At 37.8% G+C, this 25745-nt stretch overlaps 1 pseudogene across 1 annotated transcript in view; it reads right to left on the bottom strand.

Moving 5' to 3' along the window:
• LOC310853137 (copine-8-like) overlaps window positions 1–25745 on the bottom strand; it is a 119001-nt pseudogene that overhangs the window by 53325 nt on the left and 39931 nt on the right. Inside the window, exons 2-4 of the transcript XR_014571110.1 lie at window positions 21398–21438; window positions 14353–14399; window positions 1703–1806 (exon numbers count right to left, since the gene is read on the bottom strand). The product of XR_014571110.1 is annotated as a copine-8-like (transcript). The remainder of the gene's footprint in view (window positions 1–1702; window positions 1807–14352; window positions 14400–21397; window positions 21439–25745) is intronic.

The raw sequence follows: 25745 nt of genomic DNA, 5'->3' as shown, positions 1-25745 counted from the left end.
AGGCTATATTATTTTACTTATATTGACCCTATAAACAATTTAGTATTATTTAGTATTATGTAAGGTTTTGCACACAAATGGTACCTCGTCAGATAATCCCCACATATCCTACAACAACTTCTGTGAACAGACTTCAATGTAGTAGATTTTCATAAATTATATTTGTATATATATATTTGGCTGTCTGCTGTCATGAAAGTTTATAGTTAGAGAAATTCAAAGTCCAGCCGTCTGCTGTCCAGCCTCTCCCACCCCTCACTGGGGAACATTCTGGGAGGAAAACAGAAACGGGGCGAGTCTTCTTGTTACCGGAGACAACACATGGATCTGTAAGTCAGAGAGTGAACAAATGGAGCCTTTGTTCATTCTCTGAGTTATGGGGATCTGTGCCTAGGTAATGCCTACTAAACTGGGGGGTCCTTGAAACAAATACAAAAAGAGAATTACTGCTCTATAGGCCACTTAGTAATTGTAATTGTAAATTGTAATTGTAGGCATTACATTTAGTTTGACTCTTCCCGTAAACACTGAAAATAGCTACAAGCTCTTGCACTGCGAGGCGTTGTGAGCTTGTATATAATATATACTGTATGTTCACAATGCTTGCCTCTTTCTTGTCTTATTTGATAATTTGGCCAATTTGATATGAAAAAGGTATTTTTCCCATTCTGACCGGGCACCCATTTTGGTGTCGGCATCATGTTATGCTTTAGCTATTGAAAAATAGCAGATCTACAAGCTCATATCGCGCCACCGAGTGGCGCGATACGAGCTTGTAGGTCTGCTATTTTTGAAAAAAATCGAAGAACGACTGACATTTTTAGAATCTGATCTCAGGTCAGAATGGGTTAATCAGACCAGTGTGTGTCCAGTGGAAAACTCGTATGAATCTGATCTCAGGTCAGAATGGGTTAAAGGGCTACACCATGCATTTAAAAAAGATATTTAATATTGAATATACAGTGATATGGTTTATGTTCCTGTTTACATGATGCAACATGGAACAAGGACACAGGGTGCCCAGTGCCCACTGACTAGTGCCTAGAAGAAAGGATAAAGTGAACATACACAAGACCAACCCGTTTGACCATCAACGGAGCATTAGCTCATTCTGACCTGAGATCAGATTCATACGAGGTTTCCACGGGACACACACTGGTCTGATCAACCCATTCTGACCTGAGATCAGATTCTAAAAATGTCAGTCGTTCTTCGATTTTTCAAAAAATAGCAGACCTACAAGCTCGTATCGCGCCACTCGGTGGCGCGATATGAGCTTGTAGGTCTGTAGTGTGAAGGTGTGTTGTAGTGAATGTAGGGTTCTGGTAGTGTGATGGTGTGTTGTGTAGGCGATAATCCATAGTGAACTGCAGTGCGCTGCTCAGCTCACCAGACTAGAAGGGGTTAAATGTGTTTTTTTCTCTCCCTGAAGGCATCTGTCAACTCCTATATACCAGTACCTCCATTCATTCCACTGGAGCTTCTGTTGTTATGGGAACCAGTTCCCTCCCTCTCTCCCTCTCCCTCTCCCTCTCCCTCTCCCTCTCCCTCTCCCTCTCCCTCTCCCTCTCCCTCTCCCTCTCCCTCTCCCTCTCCCTCTCCCTCTCCCTCTCCCTCTCCCTCTCCCTCCCCCTCCCCCTCCCTCTCCCTCTCCCTCCCTCTCTCTCACACACATATATAAAAAATGAAATAATTTACTTACAAGTCAAACCGTAAATTCTGTCTTTCTTCAAAGAAGTAATCCAACATGAACTTGCGCACGAAATCAGGGTTCAGAGTGTTGTCGATCACCTCCGTCCTGCCAAACTGTAGAGACCACAGAACGACATAAACACAAATATGAGTTACATATTAACCCATTCTGACCTGAGATCAGATTCATACGAGGTTTCCGCCGGACAAACACTGGGTCTGATGAAACCATTCTGACCTGAGATCAGATTCTAAAAATGTCAGTCGTTCTTCGATTTTTCAAAAATAGCAGACCTACAAGCTCGTATCGCGCCACTCGGTGGCGCGATATGAGCTTGTAGATCTGCTATTTTTAAATAGCTAAAGCATAACATGATGCTGACACCAAAATGGGTGCCCGTTCAGAATGGGTTAAATACTGTAGAGACCACAGAACGACATGAACACAAATATGAGTTACATATTAAATACTGTAGAGACACAGAACGACATGAACACAAATATGAGTTACATATTAAATACTGTAGAGACACAGAACGACATGAACACAAATATGAGTTACATATTAAATACTGCAGAGACCACAGAACGACATGAACACAAATATGAGTTACATATTAAATACTGCAGAGACCACAGAACGACATGAACACAAATATGAGTTACATATTAAATACTGTAGAGATCACAGAACGACATAAACACAAATATGAGTTACATATTAAATACTGTAGAGACCACAGAACGACATAAACACAAATATGAGTTACATATTAAATACTGTAGAGACCACAGAACGACATGAACACAAATATGAGTTACATATTAAATACTGTAGAGATCACAGAACGACATAAACACAAATATGAGTTACATATTAAATACAGTAGAGACACAGAACGACATGAACACAAATATGAGTTACATATTAAATACTGTAGAGACACAGAACGACATGAACACAAATATGAGTTACATATTAAATACTGTAGAGACCACAGAACGACATAAACACAAATATGAGTTACATATTAAATACTGTAGAGACCACAGAACGACATGAACACAAATATGAGTTACATATTAAATACTGTAGAGATCACAGAACGACATGAACACAAATATGAGTTACATATTAAATACTGTAGAGACCACAGAACGACATAGACACAAATATGAGTTACATATTAAATACTGTAGAGACCACAGAACGACATGAACACAAATATGAGTTACATATTAAATACTGTAGAGACACAGAACGACATAAACACAAATATGAGTTACATATTAAATACTGTAGAGATCACAGAACGACATAGACACAAATATGAGTTACATATTAAATACTGTAGAGACCACAGAACGACATAAACACAAATATGAGTTACATATTAAATACTGTAGAGATCACAGAACGACATAAACACAAATATGAGTTACATATTAAATACTGTAGAGACCACAGAACGACATAAACACAAATATGAGTTACATATTAAATACTGTAGAGACACAGAACGACATAAACACAAATATGAGTTACATATTAAATACTGTAGAGACCACAGAACGACATAAACACAAATATGAGTTACATATTAAATACTGTAGAGACACAGAACGACATAAACACAAATATGAGTTACATATTAACCCATTCTGACCTGAGATCAGATTCATACGAGGTTTCCGCCAGACAAACACTGGGTCTGATGAACCCATTCTGACCTGAGATCAGATTCTAAAAATGTCAGTCGTTCTTCGATTTTTCAAAAATAGCAGACCTACAAGCTCATATCGCGCCACTCGGTGGCGTGATATGAGCTTGTAGATCTGCTATTTTTAAATAGCTAAAGCATAACATGATGCTGACACCAAAATGGGTGCCCGTTCAGAATGGGTTAAATACTGTAGAGACCACAGAACGACATAAACACAAATATGAGTTACATATTAAATACTGTAGAGATCACAGAACGACATAGACACAAATATGAGTTACATATTAAATACTGTAGAGACCACAGAACGACATAAACACAAATATGAGTTACATATTAAATACTGTAGAGACACAGAACGACATAAACACAAATATGAGTTACATATTAAATACTGTAGAGATCACAGAACGACATGAACACAAATATGAGTTACATATTAAATACTGTAGAGACACAGAACGACATAAACACAAATATGAGTTACATATTAAATACTGTAGAGACCACAGAACGACATAGACACAAATATGAGTTACATATTAAATACTGTAGAGACACAGAACGACATAAACACAAATATGAGTTACATATTAAATACTGTAGAGACCACAGAACGACATAAACACAAATATGAGTTACATATTAAATACTGTAGAGACCACAGAACGACATAAACACAAATATGAGTTACATATTAAATACAGTAGAGACCACAGAACGACATAAACACAAATATGAGTTACATATTAAATACTGTAGAGACCACAGAACGACATAAACACAAATATGAGTTACATATTAAATACTGTAGAGACACAGAACGACATAAACACAAATATGAGTTACATATTAAATACTGTAGAGACCACAGAACGACATAAACACAAATATGAGTTACATATTAAATACTGTAGAGACCACAGAACGACATAAACACAAATATGAGTTACATATTAAATACAGTAGAGACCACAGAACGACATAAACACAAATATGAGTTACATATTAAATACTGTAGAGACCACAGAACGACATAAACACAAATATGAGTTACATATTAAATACAGTAGAGACCACAGAACGACATAAACACAAATATGAGTTACATATTAAATACAGTAGAGACACAGAACGACATGAACACAAATATGAGTTACATATTAAATACTGTAGAGACCACAGAACGACATGAACACAAATATGAGTTACATATTAAATACTGCAGAGACCACAGAACGACATAAACACAAATATGAGTTACATATTAAATACTGTAGAGACACAGAACGACATAAACACAAATATGAGTTACATATTAAATACTGTAGAGACCACAGAACGACATAAACACAAATATGAGTTACATATTAAATACTGTAGAGATCACAGAACGACATAAACACAAATATGAGTTACATATTAAATACTGTAGAGATCACAGAACGACATAAACACAAATATGAGTTACATATTAAATACTGTAGAGACCACAGAACGACATAAACACAAATATGAGTTACATATTAAATACTGTAGAGATCACAGAACGACATAAACACAAATATGAGTTACATATTAAATACTGTAGAGACACAGAACGACATAAACACAAATATGAGTTACATATTAAATACTGTAGAGACCACAGAACGACATAAACACAAATATGAGTTACATATTAAATACTGTAGAGACCACAGAACGACATAGACACAAATATGAGTTACATATTAAATACTGTAGAGATCACAGAACGACATAGACACAAATATGAGTTACATATTAAATACTGTAGAGACACAGAACGACATAGACACAAATATGAGTTACATATTAAATACTGTAGAGATCACAGAACGACATAGACACAAATATGAGTTACATATTAAATACAGTAGAGACCACAGAACGACATAAACACAAATATGAGTTACATATTAAATACTGTAGAGACACAGAACGACATGAACACAAATATGAGTTACATATTAAATACTGTAGAGACACAGAACGACATAAACACAGATATGAGTTACATATTAAATACTGTAGAGACACAGAACGACATAAACACAGATATGAGTTACATATTAAATACAGTAGAGATCACAGAACGACATAAACACAAATATGAGTTACATATTAAATACAGTAGAGATCACAGAACGACATAAACACAAATATGAGTTACATATTAAATACTGTAGAGATCACAGAACGACATAAACACAAATATGAGTTACATATTAAATACTGTAGAGATCACAGAACGACATAAACACAGATATGAGTTACATATTAAATACAGTAGAGACCACAGAACGACATAAACACAAATATGAGTTACATATTAAATACAGTAGAGACACAGAACGACATAAACACAAATATGAGTTACATATTAAATACTGTAGAGACCACAGAACGACATAAACACAAATATGAGTTACATATTAAATACTGTAGAGACACAGAACGACATGAACACAAATATGAGTTACATATTAAATACTGTAGAGACCACAGAACGACATAGACACAAATATGAGTTACATATTAAATACTGTAGAGATCACAGAACGACATAAACACAAATATGAGTTACATATTAAATACTGTAGAGACACAGAACGACATAGACACAAATATGAGTTACATATTAAATACTGTAGAGATCACAGAACGACATAAACACAAATATGAGTTACATATTAAATACTGTAGAGATCACAGAACGACATAAACACAAATATGAGTTACATATTAAATACTGCAGAGACCACAGAACGACATAGACACAAATATGAGTTACATATTAAATACTGTAGAGACACAGAACGACATAAACACAAATATGAGTTACATATTAAATACTGTAGAGACCACAGAACGACATAAACACAAATATGAGTTACATATTAAATACTGTAGAGACACAGAACGACATAAACACAAATATGAGTTACATATTAAATACTGTAGAGACCACAGAACGACATAAACACAAATATGAGTTACATATTAAATACTGTAGAGATCACAGAACGACATAAACACAAATATGAGTTACATATTAAATACTGTAGAGATCACAGAACGACATGAACACAAATATGAGTTACATATTAAATACTGTAGAGACCACAGAACGACATAAACACAAATATGAGTTACATATTAAATACTGTAGAGACCACAGAACGACATAAACACAAATATGAGTTACATATTAAATACTGTAGAGACCACAGAACGACATGAACACAAATATGAGTTACATATTAAATACTGTAGAGACACAGAACGAAATGAACACAAATATGAGTTACATATTAAATACTGTAGAGACCACAGAACGACATAGACACAAATATGAGTTACATATTAAATACAGTAGAGACCACAGAACGACATGAACACAAATATGAGTTACATATTAAATACTGTAGAGACCACAGAACGACATAAACACAAATATGAGTTACATATTAAATACTGTAGAGACACAGAACGACATAAACACAAATATGAGTTACATATTAAATACAGTAGAGACCACAGAACGACATGAACACAAATATGAGTTACATATTAAATACTGTAGAGACCACAGAACGACATAAACACAAATATGAGTTACATATTAAATACTGTAGAGACCACAGAACGACATAGACACAAATATGAGTTACATATTAAATACTGTAGAGATCACAGAACGACATAGACACAAATATGAGTTACATATTAAATACTGTAGAGATCACAGAACGACATAAACACAAATATGAGTTACATATTAAATACTGTAGAGACCACAGAACGACATAGACACAAATATGAGTTACATATTAAATACTGTAGAGACCACAGAACGACATAAACACAAATATGAGTTACATATTAAATACAGTAGAGACCACAGAACGACATAAACACAAATATGAGTTACATATTAAATACTGTAGAGATCACAGAACGACATAAACACAAATATGAGTTACATATTAAATACTGTAGAGATCACAGAACGACATAAACACAAATATGAGTTACATATTAAATACTGTAGAGATCACAGAACGACATAAACACAGATATGAGTTACATATTAAATACTGTAGAGATCACAGAACGACATGAACACAAATATGAGTTACATATTAAATACTGTAGAGACCACAGAACGACATAAACACAAATATGAGTTACATATTAAATACTGTAGAGACCACAGAACGACATAAACACAAATATGAGTTACATATTAAATACTGTAGAGATCACAGAACGACATAAACACAGATATGAGTTACATATTAAATACAGTAGAGACCACAGAACGACATGAACACAAATATGAGTTACATATTAAATACTGTAGAGATCACAGAACGACATAAACACAAATATGAGTTACATATTAAATACTGTAGAGACCACAGAACGACATAGACACAAATATGAGTTACATATTAAATACAGTAGAGACCACAGAACGACATAGACACAAATATGAGTTACATATTAAATACTGTAGAGACCACAGAACGACATAAACACAAATATGAGTTACATATTAAATACAGTAGAGACCACAGAACGACATGAACACAAATATGAGTTACATATTAAATACTGTAGAGACCACAGAACGACATGAACACAAATATGAGTTACATATTAAATACTGTAGAGACCACAGAACGACATGAACACAAATATGAGTTACATATTAAATACTGTAGAGACACAGAACGACATAAACACAAATATGAGTTACATATTAAATACTGTAGAGACACAGAACGACATAAACACAAATATGAGTTACATATTAAATACTGTAGAGACCTCAGAACGACATAGACACAAATATGAGTTACATATTAAATACAGTAGAGACACAGAACGACATAAACACAGATATGAGTTACATATTAAATACTGTAGAGACCACAGAACGACATAGACACAAATATGAGTTACATATTAAATACTGTAGAGACACAGAACGACATGAACACAAATATGAGTTACATATTAAATACTGTAGAGACCACAGAACGACATAGACACAAATATGAGTTACATATTAAATACTGCAGAGACCACAGAACGACATAAACACAAATATGAGTTACATATTAAATACAGTAGAGACACAGAACGACATAAACACAGATATGAGTTACATATTAAATACTGTAGAGACCACAGAACGACATAGACACAAATATGAGTTACATATTAAATACTGTAGAGACACAGAACGACATGAACACAAATATGAGTTACATATTAAATACTGTAGAGACCTCAGAACGACATAGACACAAATATGAGTTACATATTAAATACTGCAGAGACCACAGAACGACATAAACACAAATATGAGTTACATATTAAATACTGTAGAGACCACAGAACGACATAAACACAAATATGAGTTACATATTAAATAGTGTAGAGACCACAGAACGACATAAACACAAATATGAGTTACATATTAAATACTGTAGAGATCTCAGAACGACATAAACACAAATATAAGTTACATATTAAATACTGTAGAGACACAGAACGACATAAACACAAATATGAGTTACATATTAAATACTGTAGAGACCACAGAACGACATAAACACAAATATGAGTTACATATTAAATACTGTAGAGACACAGAACGACATAAACACAAATATGAGTTACATATTAAATACTGTAGAGACCACAGAACGACATAAACACAAATATGAGTTACATATTAAATACTGTAGAGATCTCAGAACGACATAAACACAAATATAAGTTACATATTAAATACTGTAGAGACACAGAACGACATAAACACAAATATGAGTTACATATTAAATACTGTAGAGACCACAGAACGACATAAACACAAATATGAGTTACATATTAAATACTGTAGAGACACAGAACGACATAAACACAAATATGAGTTACATATTAAATACAGTAGAGACCACAGAACGACATAAACACAAATATGAGTTACATATTAAATACTGTAGAGACCACAGAACGACATAAACACAAATATGAGTTACATATTAAATACTGTAGAGATCACAGAACGACATAAACACAAATATGAGTTACATATTAAATACTGTAGAGACCACAGAACGACATAAACACAAATATGAGTTACATATTAAATACTGTAGAGACCACAGAACGACATAAACACAAATATGAGTTACATATTAAATACTGTAGAGACACAGAACGACATGAACACAAATATGAGTTACATATTAAATACTGTAGAGACCTCAGAACGACATAGACACAAATATGAGTTACATATTAAATACTGTAGAGACCACAGAACGACATGAACACAAATATGAGTTACATATTAAATACTGTAGAGACCTCAGAACGACATAGACACAAATATGAGTTACATATTAAATAGTGTAGAGATCACAGAACGACATGAACACAAATATGAGTTACATATTAAATACTGTAGAGACCACAGAACGACATAAACACAAATATGAGTTACATATTAAATACTGTAGAGACACAGAACGACATAAACACAAATATGAGTTACATATTAAATACTGTAGAGACCACAGAACGACATAAACACAAATATGAGTTACATATTAAATACTGTAGAGATCACAGAACGACATAAACACAAATATGAGTTACATATTAAATACTGTAGAGATCACAGAACGACATAAACACAAATATGAGTTACATATTAAATACTATAGAGACCACAGAACGACATAAACACAAATATGAGTTACATATTAAATACTGTAGAGACCACAGAACGACATAAACACAAATATGAGTTACATATTAAATACTGTAGAGATCACAGAACGACATAGACACAAATATGAGTTACATATTAAATACTGTAGAGATCACAGAACGACATAAACACAAATATGAGTTACATATTAAATACTGTAGAGACCACAGAACGACATAAACACAAATATGAGTTACATATTAAATACAGTAGAGACCACAGAACGACATAAACACAAATATGAGTTACATATTAAATACTGTAGAGACCACAGAACGACATAAACACAAATATGAGTTACATATTAAATACTGTAGAGACACAGAACGACATAAACACAAATATGAGTTACATATTAAATACTGTAGAGATCACAGAACGACATAAACACAAATATGAGTTACATATTAAATACTGTAGAGACCACAGAACGACATAAACACAAATATGAGTTACATATTAAATACTGTAGAGACCACAGAACGACATAAACACAAATATGAGTTACATATTAAATACTGTAGAGATCACAGAACGACATAAACACAAATATGAGTTACATATTAAATACTATAGAGACCACAGAACGACATAAACACAAATATGAGTTACATATTAAATACTGTAGAGACACAGAACGACATGAACACAAATATGAGTTACATATTAAATACTATAGAGACCACAGAACGACATAAACACAAATATGAGTTACATATTAAATACTGTAGAGACACAGAACGACATGAACACAAATATGAGTTACATATTAAATACTATAGAGACCACAGAACGACATAAACACAAATATGAGTTACATATTAAATACTGTAGAGACACAGAACGACATAAACACAAATATGAGTTACATATTAAATACTGTAGAGACCACAGAACGACATAAACACAAATATGAGTTACATATTAAATACTGTAGAGATCACAGAACGACATAAACACAAATATGAGTTACATATTAAATACTGTAGAGATCACAGAACGACATAAACACAAATATGAGTTACATATTAAATACTGTAGAGATCACAGAACGACATAAACACAAATATGAGTTACATATTAAATACTGTAGAGACACAGAACGACATAAACACAAATATGAGTTACATATTAAATACTGTAGAGACCACAGAACGACATAAACACAAATATGAGTTACATATTAAATACTGTAGAGACCACAGAACGACATAAACACAAATATGAGTTACATATTAAATACTGTAGAGATCACAGAACGACATAAACACAAATATGAGTTACATATTAAATACTGCAGAGACCACAGAACGACATAGACACAAATATGAGTTACATATTAAATACTGCAGAGACCACAGAACGACATAAACACAAATATGAGTTACATATTAAATACAGTAGAGACCACAGAACGACATAAACACAAATATGAGTTTATATTAAATACTGTAGAGACCACAGAACGACATAAACACAAATATGAGTTACATATTAAATACTGTAGAGACCACAGAACGACATAAACACAAATATGAGTTACATATTAAATACTGCAGAGACCACAGAACGACATAAACACAAATATGAGTTACATATTAAATACTGTAGAGACCACAGAACGACATAGACACAAATATGAGTTACATATTAAATACTGTAGAGACCACAGAACGACATAGACACAAATATGAGTTACATATTAAATACTGTAGAGACCACAGAACGACATAAACACAAATATGAGTTACATATTAAATACTGTAGAGACCACAGAACGACATAAACACAAATATGAGTTACATATTAAATACTGTAGAGACACAGAACGACATGAACACAAATATGAGTTACATATTAAATACTGTAGAGATCACAGAACGACATGAACACAAATATGAGTTACATATTAAATACTGTAGAGACACAGAACGACATGAACACAAATATGAGTTACATATTAAATACTGTAGAGTCGTTCTGTGGTCTCTACAGTATTTATTATGTAACTCATATTTGTGTTTATGTCGTTCTGTGGTCTCTACAGAACGACATAAACACAAATATGAGTTACATATTAATACAAATATCCCAAAAGTTACTATCACAACGATATGTACCACCCCCCCACCCCACCCCACCCCACCCCACCCCATATGTCCTAGCCCTAATTAACCGTACTACAATTTAAGTTTGATGAACAACTGAAGTCACATTTTACATCTACATGTTCAAAATCTCTGAAGCTTATACATGCATACAGTACATCACTGGACAAAGGTGGTTACTTCTTTTTTTTTTTTTTTTTTTTTTTATCCCACGATTTTGTAACCCATTTTTCACCCCTGTGTCAATCATCTAATGTGATCCTGGGCTCTACACACCCTCCGCCAACCTGGGGAGAGCAACAGACTTGAACTCATGCTTCCTTCATGCTTGAGTGTCCAAGTTGCTCCTTTACACCTGACAGGGGGGAGTTTCCCTGGTTGGACGTAGCGCGTGGAAGGAACACGTTATTCCAACCAGTTCCTTTCCCCTCCATCAGGCGCCCCGGCTGGCCAGGGGGAGGCAGTTTAGAGACCAGGATTACTGCATGTTTTTGTGAGGGTATCTACCCTATAGGGGACACGGGGGAGAACATGCAAACTCCACACAGAAAGGCCCTTTCGCCAACCCCGCCTTGGGGTATGGGCACTGATGACGCGGAGGAGGAAAGGTGGTTACTTCTGTGCCAACGGGAGCCTTTTAACGAACAATGTATGACATTAACCCATTCTGACCGGGCACCCATTTTGGTGTCAGCATCATGTTATGCTTTAGCTATTTAAAAATAGCAGATCTACAAGCTCATATCGCGCCACCGAGTGGCGCGATACGAGCTTGTAGGTCTGCTATTTTTTTTTAATCGAAGAGCGACTGACATTTTTGGAATCTGATCTCAGGTCAGAATGGGTTCATCAGACCAGTGTGTGTCCGGCGGAAACCTTGTATGAATCTGATCTCAGGTCAGAATGGGTTAAACACTATCCAATGCAGAAATGCCGGAGTGGGAGCCGACGGCGGGTTAAGTGAGGTCTCTACCTGGCATTTATCATATTCATAATGGGAGGCACATGACGGCTTATGCAAAACTATGAATAACTGTGAGTGACTGCTGGTGCAGAAGGGCTCCCACATGCATTTGCATAGATGAATATTCATTCATTTGGAAATCATGACATGCGTGCGTGCGTCACAAACACACACACTGTGTGAATTTGGTGACGGCCGATCCGATCCGATTGATTGGTGATCGGCCGATTTTGATTGCCCACCGATCGATCGGAGAACCTCTAACTAGTCCTGTCAAAATGACATACAGTAATCACCTGTCACAACGTTATTTTTTGTATTGGAATTCCCATTTGGCAAATCTTAGATTGCGTCATATAAGAACTGTGTTCCAAAAATAAACAAATAATTTCACTTTTTTTTTTTATGAACCCTACAAATTAAAAAAATCTTCCCCCCAAGGGGTACCTAAGTCAAAAAAGTGTGGGAACCCCTGATGTAGTTGATTAACAATAATTGTAACTCTTGAGAGTTAATAAGGGTCCATTTGGTTACTAACTCCATCTTTTAAATGAGGACCACTGGTGGTCCCTGGACCACTGTTTGATCCAATTGATCACCATAGCAACCCCAGCCTAGGCCTGATTAGGTAAATTCCCAACACCTGCTAAATCCTCCAAACCTTGATTGGAATCAATCTCCACTCACACTCCTCTCAGTCATGCAGCTACACAGACACATCCCAGGCACACTTTGGTAGGCCTATAGCCCTGTCCTGTTTGGATGACAATATTGCCTTTCCAACAGATTTTCATTAAAAAAAAAAAAAAAAAACGATTATCGATTATTAATTTTCATAATCGATTTCGGGTCCTATCAACGATAATCGATTAATCGATTAATCGATTAATCGGACCCATCCCTAGTATGGGAATTCCAATACAACAAATTGCAACAGTGATGTCAAACTTCGGTGCAACACAATGATGGAGCTTTGTACAGTATGTAATAATAATAATAATAATTTCAGCCTCTTTTCTTCCACCTGTGATGTGAAAATAAAGGACTCACCTCTCTCCATTCCTTGTTGCCGACTCCTTGCGTGTAGAGAACGCAGACTGTGGAATACAGAAACAGGTCAATAACACTACAGCTGTACAACCAATAATCTGAAAGCAACTGATCCGTATAAAGTCAAATTACATAGTGCCGCTTTTATCTTAATTAAATCTAATATTTAGCTTATTTATTATTTTTGGGGGCAAAAATACCCAATATACAATTTTACAATGTGTCTCTATTTGACGCATTTTGGCCCCTCGATAAAATAGTGGCCACAGTGGCCTAGATTCTCTGCACCATTTTATCTAAATTCTTATTGGAAAATTGATTATGAAAAATGTATAAAAACTTGTTGGGTAAATGATTGTTAATGTGTATTAGGCGAACCAAAATAATGAAAAAAAGGTTAATCAATAATGAACAAATACTGGAGTTGAGGCTAAATTATGTCAAATCAACTAAAGACATTAGTCATTAGTCAAATACAATTAACCCATTCTGACCGGGCACCCATTTTGGGTGTCAGCATCATGTTATACTTTAGCTATTTAAAAATAGCAGATCTACAAGCTCATATCGCGCCACCGAGTGGCGCGATACGAGCTTGTAGGTCTGCTATTTTTGAAAAATCGAAGAGCGACTGACATTTTTAGAATCTGATCTCAGGTCAGAATGGGTTCATCAGACCAGTGTGTGTCCGGCGGAAACCTCGTATGAATCTGATCTCAGGTCAGAATGTGTTAATCAGACCAGTGTGTTGTCCAGTGGAACCTGGTATGAATCTGATCTCAGGTCAGAATGGGTTAAACCATCCAGGCATATGCCACATAATATAGGCTCTGGCCTGACAGTGCATCGTGTGTTCAAGTCCCGTCCATTACGACCTTTGCTGCATGTCTCCCCCCCCCCCCATCTCTCCCTCCCCCTCCTTCCTGTCATTCTCCACTCGTATCTATCAATAATGGCAGAAAAGCCAAAAACAAATCTTTAACCCATTCTGACCTGAGATCAGATTCTAAAAATGTCTGTTTGAAAATGACAGTTTTCTGAAAAAGCTATGTTTCTATGTCAGTCGTTCTTCGATAAAAAAAAATAATAGCAGACCTACAAGCTCGTATCGCGCCACTCGGTGGCGCGATACGAGCTTGTAGGTCTGCTATTTTTAAATAGCTAAAGCATAACATGATGCCGACACCAAATGGGTGCCCGGTCAGAATGGGTTAAAAAAGAACATACAATAAAACCTTGAATCTGTGAATGAACCTTACTTCAATCAGTGAAGTGCAGTCAGTGCAGAATGAGAGAAATATTGAGACCAATATGACTTTTTTACAAATATTGGAAATGGAAGAATTTTGTCAAATAAACAGGTTATATAATTACTGATAGATGTACTATAGGCTACTACTGTACTAAATGTTATCATCCTCAAATTCATTATTTACTTAAAAATCATTGTTTGATTTAATGGCCTTCGTGCCCTCCAAAAAAACAGCAACACCAAAGGCAAATAGTAGGGCTTAAAGGGACACTTCACCCTTTTTGCAAAAAAATATATGTTAATGACGTTTAGAAGCTTTAGAACACTTTCCTGGGGGTATTTATGTGTGTAATATGTGGTTTTAGATATTTTAGATTGTAGCAGTGAGCACAGTGTCTCTGATGTCATGGACACTGGGCTCACTTCCTTCTGGACTACATGTTGTCTCAGTAAGACAGCTCTCCCCTATCCACAAGGAGGAGCAGTGCACCAAAGAATTATGGGAATTGTAGTCCAGGAAGGTAGTGAGACCAGTGTCCATGACATCAGAGACACTGTGCTCACTACTACAATCTAAAATATCTAAAACCACATATTACACACATAAATACCCCCAGGAAAGTGATCTAAAGCTTCTAAACGTCATTAACATATATTTTTAAGTGTCCCTTTAATGCCGTAAAAAAAACATCCAAATCATTACACAAGCAAGACATTTGATACAGATGTCCCTTGGGTCATCCTAAAACCCCCTAGAAGGGTGTGTGGGTACAGTATGTGGGAGGAATGTTTTCCATTAAGAGACATTTTTCATCAAAAAATCAATAACTCAATTCCTGATTCCATTGGGCAGCCCTTCTAGGATGACCCCAGGGATATTATTATGTGCCACATGCTATGAGATTCTATAGGCCTTTTGAGTCGATCAGCGACACTATAGGCGGCCATTTTCAATTGCCAATAACTCACTTCCTGTTAAAGATTATTTTGGGGGAACCCCTTCTAGGATGTTTTAGATTTACCCAAGGGACATCTGTACCAAATGTCATGCTTGTATCCACCGTATTATCGATTTTCGATGGATATTAAGATTCAAGATTCAAGATTCGATAATTTATTGCCATGTCAACAAGTTGATAGGAATTTGTCTTGGTTCATACTCGACGTATACAGACAACCATAGATACAAGCATTTCTGTAGACTTAGATAGCATTTGACACAGACTTATAGCATGTTATGTAGACGGCACTATAATTGTATTGTATATAGTCATAGCACGCCATAGTACATATGTATAGCATAGTAGTAAATATGTATAGTTTATATATATAGTGTATGTATAGTTTCATTATATAAATATTCCACTGTTACTTTCTTAGCTTACGCATGTTTCATGATAAATGCTTTTATGTGATGTATTCCCATGCTTTTGTTCTTGCTTAAATGTAAGTCGCTCTGGATTAAGAGCGTCTGCTAAATGCCTAAATTGTAAATTGTACAAAAACAAGAAAGACAATACACTACAAAAACCAGCAGCATAGGGATTACTTCTATATCTCCTGCCTGATGGGAGGAGATTGAAGAGGTAATGTGCAATGTACTTACTACAAGTGGTATGATGGTGTGTGTGTGTGTGTGTGTGTGTGTGTGTGTGTGTGTGTGTGTGTGTGTGTGTGTGTGTGTGTGTGTGTGTGTGTGTGTGTGTGTGTGTGTGTGTGTGTGTGTGTGTGTGTGCGTGCGTGCGTGCGTGCGTGCGTGCGTGCGTGCGTGCGTGCGTGCGTGCGTGCGTGTGCGTGCGTGCGTGCGTGCGTGCGTTATTTTTACCAGCTGCGAAGCAGGCAGGTCTACATTCTATTAGGTCGGTAGTGGCAACTTGTCATAAGTTATAACTAGTCATTATGGAGAATAACATGGGGTCCTCTTGAAATCGTCTCATATACAAGCATTGTGATCCAAAAATAAACAAGCTGTCCTAGTGTCAGGGAGGTGTCTCTGTACCATTTACGAGGTCCGTCAGTCACTCAGTATTTGATAGTCTGTTTCTAGCGAAAATCTAACTAATTCAGCAGCAGTAACATTAGCGTTTTCTCTCAGTCAGTTGATTCTTCATATCCATACGAGTGAAACGGCCGGGATGACATGTTATTTGAGGCGATCTAAAATTGATTACAATGCAAATAAAAAGCAACATTGCAACATTTCCACACACACCCAAATACAGATAGACACGCAGCTGGTAATTAATTGATGTTCATCAATTCTTAAATTCTTTAAAAGCGCTTCTAACTAAAAATGCATCATTCAAACTAACAATGTCCCCCCCCCCCCCCCCGCCCCGTCTGACTTCGTTATTCTAATCAATGATGAACAAAACCAGCATCTCCGCATGAATGCTGGATTTTTGGGTAAAGTGATGATAATATAAGGGCACATTCAAGCATATGAGTGAGAATGTAGAACCCATTCTGACCTGAGATCAGATTCATACGAGGTTTCCACTGGACACACACTGGTCTGATTAACCCCATTCTGACCTGAGATCAGATTCTAAAAATGTCAGTCGCTCTTCGATTTTTCAAACATAGCAGACCTACAAGCTCGTATCGCACCACTCGGTGGCGCGATATGAGCTTGTAGATCTGCTATTTTTAAATAGCTAAAGCATAACATGATGCTGACACCAAAATGGGTGCCCGGTCAGAATGGGATAAAGTCACCATACTAACTTCGATGAGGCAGTTTGTTTCCACCACAATATCAGTTTGAAAATGTCCCTTTCAAAAGCCACGTTGGAATATTATGTATAATAATATAACAAGCTCTAAATGGTATCACTCAACAGCCAAAAAGGCAACATCAAAGGCTCAGAATAACGTTTTTTATTTTTTTTGCCCGATTCTGATGGTGGCACTGTGTCGAATTTATCCTCCCCACACCAAACAAGCAAATGAAATTACTGAAGTGTTTGATGTTCTCTCCAGGTGGTGGTGCACACTACTGCACACCCTCACACACTAATAATAGCCAGCGCGTGCGCGCACACACACACACGCACGCACATGCACACACACACACACGCCCCTGGATACTGGACTCCCCGACGAACCAGAACCACCCAGTAATGGTGAGAATGGGAAACAGCCCCCCCTCCCCCCCCCCCCCATGACATCACATTCACAATTATACACACAACGGAATAAAATAACAGAAAGGAACGAACAAGAAGATTCTTTAGGATTTTAACCATTCCGGTTCCTTAAAGGTATATTCAGCGATTTCACTTAATTCAAATATCACTTATTTTTTTGTTTTGTTGTGATAATCCTCCCTACTATAGAGTGTGCTGACCATATAAGGAGTTCCTCCTGTCCCCAGTTACCCCTGGGGTCAAAAAACCTTAGGTTTCGTTTTTGACTCTCTATCCTGATTGGACGAAAGGCTGGGTCCCACAGCCAAAAACGAAACCTAAGGTTTTTTGAGTGAAATCACTGAATATACCTTTAACGATTCCCTTTAACGATTCCTATAGGTGGTTCCAAATGTGTGAGCTTTGTAAATGTAGCTCTGTGAATGTGTATACAACTACAAATGAAACCAAATGGACCCTTGCTGCTCCTGTACACAACACACAACTGCATGGCCAAGCACTCCAATGTCAACAGAAGTACACTGAGGACTCTATAGCTGGAACCAAGACACTAAAGAAGACAAAACTACAGAGCTAAGACTGCTACGTACACGACCTCTCCCCAAGGACTCACCCAACGACAAATAACTTACACAAAGCTCACAACAACACGTTTGCAGTGCCTTGTGATCTGTGCTATTTTCAAATAGAAACAACACAAAAATGGCACTGAAGTGGTTTTAATGTAGGTTTTTCAAAATCTACTACAACAAATATGTTCATATAATTGTAGTAAAAAGTGTGCAATATTTGCCTTCTCAGATGTACTGTAGGTGGAGAATTGAAACATTGACAATTCTCAAAATTGGGAAAATGTTACGTTTCACCAGTCGTAGGTATAGAGCATAGGGATGGGTCCGATTAATCGATTATCGTTGATAGGACCCGAAATCGATAATGAAATTAATAATCGATAATCTTTTTTTTTTCCCTTTTTTTTTTCGTTTAAAAAATAAATAAAACTGTTGGAAAGGCAATATTGTCATCAAACAGGACAGGGCTATAGGCCTACCAAAGTGTGCCTGGGATGTGTCTGTGTAGCTGCATGACTGAGAGGAGTGTGAGTGGAGATTGATTCCAATCAAGATACAGGTTTGGAGGATTTAGCAGGTGTTGGGAATTTACCTAATCAGGCCTAGGCTGGGGTTGCTATGGTGATCAATTGGATCAACAGTGGTCCAGGGACCACCAGTGGTCCTCATTTAAAAGATGGAGTTAGTAACCAAATGAACCCTTATTAACTCTCAAGAGTTACAATTATTGTTAATCAACTACATCAGGGGTTCCCAAACTTTTTTGACTTAGGTACCCCTTGGGGGGAAGATTTATTTTATTTGTAGGGTTCATTAAACCCCCCCCCCCCCCCCCCCCCCGATTAATCGATTAATCGTTAATATTTAATTATACAAATCGATTTACATTTTGGACACATTTACACATGTATCCCTAATAGAGCAGGGGTTCCCAACCACATTATACCAGGAAGACGCCTGAGGGCGAGAAGCCACCAAAAGGGCGAGGTCGCACGCACGCATCCGCCTGGGTGACGGCAGACTGCTGGGCGAGCGCTGGCGCTTTGGCATGGGGGGGGGGTCAGATCAACATATGGAATGAATTGTGTACTGGCCATAAATGGAGTGTGTCTTGTGTGTACAGGGTTTGATGAGGTCAGATCAACACATGGAATGAATTCTGTACTGGCCATAAATGGAGTGTGTCTTGTGTGTACAGGGTTTGATGAGGTCAGATCAACACATGGAATGAATTCTGTACTGGCCATAAATGGAGTGTGTCTTGAGTGTACAGGGTTTGATGAGGTCAGATCAACACATGGAATGAATTCTGTACTGGCCATAAATGGAGTGTGTCTTGTGCCTTTAATTGATCTTTTATTTTTTGTTATTCATGTCCTCACTGTACTGCATTACTGCTTGTTTTTTAATGTCGTTGCCTTGCTTTTCTTTTATTCTCCATTGTTCTGTAAAGCACTTTGAGCTGCATTTCATGTCATGAAAGGTGCTATACAAATAAAGTTTTATTATTATTATTATTATTGTGTACAGGGTTTGATGAGGTCAGATCAACATATTATGTCAGAACAGGAAGTACGTTTCTGTTAGGAAAGTACTGTATTTGAAGGCCCTATAGTCAAATATATTGGTTCTGTCTCCCGTCTTTCCACAAAATAATAGAAAAAGCTCCATAGTGGGCTCGATAAGAACCCGGCTCGATAAGGCTGATCGATAAAGGTGCCAATAAAAAATTAACAAGCTCCATCCCTAATTATCCCATTCTGAACGGGCACCCATTTTGGTGTCAGCATCATGTTATGCTTTAGCTATTGAAAAATAGCAGACCTACAAGCTCGTATCGCGCCACCGAGTGGCGCGATACGAGCTTGTAGGTCTGCTATTTTTGAAAAATCGAAGAACGACTGACATTTTTAGAATCTGATCTCAGGTCAGAATGGGTTCATCAGACCAGTGTGTGTCCAGTGGAAAACCTCGTATGAATCTGATCTCAGGTCAGAATGGGTTATAGATGGTGGAGACACAGCCACTAGTATACTGTAGATGGTGGAGAGGAACAAAGACATGGTTCTTACTTGGGTCTGACTTGGAGAAGGTGTCTCTGTCCAGCAGGTTTCTATGGAGACACAAAGAGGAGAAGGCTCTGGTCAGAACATCAATCATACAGCTGTGACCGCGAGGACGACGATACTGAGTTCACAACAAGGATTATAATAGTTTTGTCAGTAGTAACCTGACAAAACATTGACTTGACTTAACTGAGACAAAACACTTTCATACTTCACACTGATCTTTTTTTGACAGCTAGGTGCAACCCACTAAAAGCCAGGAATTAATTCAGTCTGTAGCTACACGTAAATGACCTCCTGACCTGCCCCGCCCTCAGGGTAAACGTCTCACTGTGAGTAGGGATGTGTAAATGTGTCCAAAATGAAAATGGGGGGGGGGGGGTCTTTTTTCTTTCTTTTTTTTTCCCTTTTTTTATGAACCCTACAAATAAAAAAAATCTTCCCCCCAAGGGGTACCTAAGTCAACCCTGGGAACCCCTGATGTAGTTGATTAACAATAATTGTAACTCTTGAGAGTTAATAAGGGTCCATTTGGTTACTAACTCCATCTTTTAAATGAGGACCACTGGTGGTCCCTGGACCACTGTTGATCCAATTGATCACCATAGCAACCCCAGCCTAGGCCTGATTAGGTAAATTCCCAACACCTGCTAAATCCTCCAAACCTGTATCTTGATTGGAATCAATCTCCACTCACACTCCTCTCAGTCATGCAGCTACACAGACACATCCCAGGCACACTTTGGTAGGCCTATAGCCCTGTCCTGTTTGGATGACAATATTGCCTTTCCAACAGATTTTCATTAAAAAAAAAAAGATTATTGATTATCGATTATTAATTTTCATAATCGATTTCGGATCCTATCAACGATAATCGATTAATCGGACCCATCCCTAACTGTGAGCTCTGCCATGTTTGGTGTGAGGGTGAGGGGCATACTGCAGGACAGGTGTCGTATCCCTGGCCCCCCATTACCTGTGTCAAGTTAACCACACTAACCATCAGTTTATACTTTAGCTATTCATGAAAGCAATAAGGTACACCCGTCCGCACACTGTGTATCTGCTCGGTACATGAGTATTGTCTTATTTAACCCATTCTGAACGGGCACCCATTTTGGTGTCGGCATCATGTTATGCTTTAGCTATTTTAAAAATAGCAGATCTACAAGCTCATATCGCGCCACCGAGTGGCGCGATACGAGCTTGTAGGTCTGCTATTTTTTTTTAAATCGAAGAACGACTGACATTTTTTAGAATCTGATCTCAGGTCAGAATGGGTTCGTCAGACCAGTGTGTGTCCGGCGGAAACCTCGTGTGAATCTGATCTCAGGTCAGAATGGGTTCGTCAGACCAGTATGTGTACGGCGGAAACCTCGTATGAATCTGATCTCAGGTCAGAATGGGTTCATCAGACCAGTGTGTTGTCCGGCGGAAACCTCGTATGAATCTGATCTCAGGTCAGAATGGGTTAATGAAGCAACGTTTCGGTCCCTCCGGACCTTCCTCAGGCATGAGGAAAAAAAGTATAATAGCACATACTGTATTTTAGCTGATCAAAAATAGGAAATATACTGTACAAGCTCGCAGTGCTTTTTTCTTTTCTCTTTTTTTATCATGAAAACGTGTGCAAATCTTTGAATATATTTTCATTCACAGCGAACGTTTTTAACTCAAATATTATTTGCTTCTGGGCGGGGGGGCAAATAAATATAATTTTTGGGGTCCTTGACATGAAATAGAAACATAGGTTTATCATAAAACTGTCATAATGTTGAAGACATTTGTAGAATCTGGTCTCAGGTCAGCCACGGTCTCAGTGCCACGTATAGAGCTTGTGGATCTGCTACCTTTGCGTGAGAAACAATTTAGAATGCATTTATAATAATAATAATAATAAAACTTTATTTGTATAGCACCTTTCATGACATGAAATGCAGCTCAAAGTGCTTTACAGAACAATGGAGAATAAAAGAAAAGCAAGGCGACGGCAGTAATGCAATACAGTGAGGACATGAATAACAAAAACTAAAATAAAAACAACTAAAAGATCAATTAAAAGCAGTGTTGTAGAAGTGGGTCTTGAGCTGAGCTTTAAAAATGTCTACAGAGGCTGCCTGACGAAGGTACAGTGTTCCATGCCGACGGCCCGTAGAAGCAAAAAGCTGCTTCCCCGTATTTTTTAGTTGCCATTTTTTAGGCAAAGCGAGCAGGCCAGCAGTGGAAGACCTTAGGGGGCGGTTTGGGACATATTTAGGCAGGCAGTCATGTAGGTAGGAAGGTTTGGGACATATTTAGGCAGGCAGTCATGTAGGTAGGAAGGTTTGGGACACATTTAGGCAGGCAGTCATGTAGGTAGGAAGGTTTGGGACATATGTAGGCAGGCAGTCATGTAGGTAGGAAGGTTTGGGACATATTTAGGCAGGCAGTCATGTAGGTAGGAAGGTTAGGGACATATTTAGACAGACAGTCATGTAGGTAGGAAGGTTTGGGACATATTTAGGCAGGCAGTCATGTAGGTAGGAAGGTTAGGGACATATTTAGGCAGGCAGTCATGTAGGTAGGAAGGTTTGGGACACATTTAGGCAGGCAGTCATGTAGGTAGGAAGGTTTGGGACACATTTAGGCAGGCAGTCATGTAGGTAGGAAGGTTTGGGACATATTTAGACAGGCAGTCATGTAGGTAGGAAGGTTTGGGACATATTTAGGCAGGCAGTCATGTAGGTAGGAAGGTTTGGGACATATTTAGGCAGGCAGTCATGTAGGTAGGAAGGTTTGGGACATATTTAGGCAGGCAGTCATGTAGGTAGGAAGGTTTGGGACATATTTAGGCAGGCAGTCATGTAGGTAGGAAGGTTTGGGACATATTTAGGCAGGCAGTCATGTAGGTAGGAAGGTTTGGGACATATTTAGGCAGGCAGTCATGTAGGTAGGAAGGTGCGAGACCATTGTTATGTTTTTGCGTTGTATCATTGTACAACAGCGTTGATGTTTTCCGGTTACTTGAGTGTTGAATGTTTAAACAAGCCCTTTGGCTTTTTTGTGTCTCATCAATTTTGCATTTTTTACTCAAAACATTGTTCAATAAAATGTTCACTCAACCAAGACACTTCTGTGTGTGTGCGCAACTGCGCGCGCAGCGCGCGTGTGTGCGTGCGTGTGTCAGGAGAGTAGTTAGAATACCTCCAGCAGCTACAGTAGGACTGTTACATTGACCAGAGCAGATATGAATTACTACCAATGATCTCAAACATTTGCAATTTTGCATATGCCTGTAAGGTCGTCGGGGCTAGGGCAAGTGCTACAGGTTATGATGGAAAGATTGGGAGTGAGTCTGCTGCAGTTCTGGATGCGATGGTAAGTGCATTCCATAGTTTTGGAGCCAGAAGGGAGAAGAGTTATGGACGTGTGGAGCGTTGTCCCAGCGTTTAGTGGAAAAACAGCTGGGAAAAACAGCTTCCCTGTGTTGGCTAATCTGAGCACGTGAGAGGGTTTGTAGGCTCTGATCATTGGTAGTACCTTTGGTAGCTTTGAAGGCCAGCATCAGAGGTTTGTAGGCAGCGACTGGGAGCCAATGGAGAGAGCGGAGAAGGGGGGAGACATGTGAGAATTTAGGCTGGTAAAAGACCAAGTAAGCTATGGCATTCTGGATCAATTGGAGAGGCCAAGTGTGCATGCCGGTTAGAATAGTCTAGTTTTGATATGACTGATGTCTTGATAAGGAACTGGGCTGACTCCTAGGTGAGGAAGGGTCTAATTGGTTGAATGTAGAGTGTAATCCTACAGGATTGAGTGAGCTGTAATGTGTGCTTAGAATGAGAGCACAGTAACGGGACATTACAGGATCGCAGTTTCACTGTACAAGCCGTTTGTACTTAGACATGCATGGCTTAATCTTTGAGACAAGCATTATGCTACTGGCAGGATCAACCAGCTCTTGGCTGTTGGAACCAAAGTTACCAAGGCGTTGTCTATGGAAATACTTAGCTCCTGCATGGGGCAGGACTTAGCTGGGAAGAAGAGAAGCTCAGTCTTGCCTGGGTTCAGTGTGAGGTGGTGAGAAGACATCCACTGTGAGATGTCAGCCAGGCATGACGTGATGCGCTCTTCTACTACGGTACAACTAGCAACTCACTGCAGCCACTGAAAAATGCAAGCAGCAGCCAATACACCTGACATACTGTAGCAGTCATCAATACACCTATAGCAGTCACTATACCTAGCAGTCACTATACCTAGCAGTCACTATACCTACAGTAGCAGTCACAACACCTAGCAGTCACTATACCTAGCAGTCACTATACCTACAGTAGCAGTCACAACACCTAGCAGTCACAAACTCACAACACCTAGC

The sequence above is a fragment of the Protomyctophum parallelum genome, assembly GCF_964188405.1.
Source record: "Protomyctophum parallelum genome assembly, chromosome: 22".
Classification (NCBI taxonomy): domain Eukaryota; kingdom Metazoa; phylum Chordata; class Actinopteri; order Myctophiformes; family Myctophidae; genus Protomyctophum; species Protomyctophum parallelum.
Note: the sequence above shows the minus strand (reverse complement) of the source record. Positions and strands in the feature narration are given on the sequence as shown.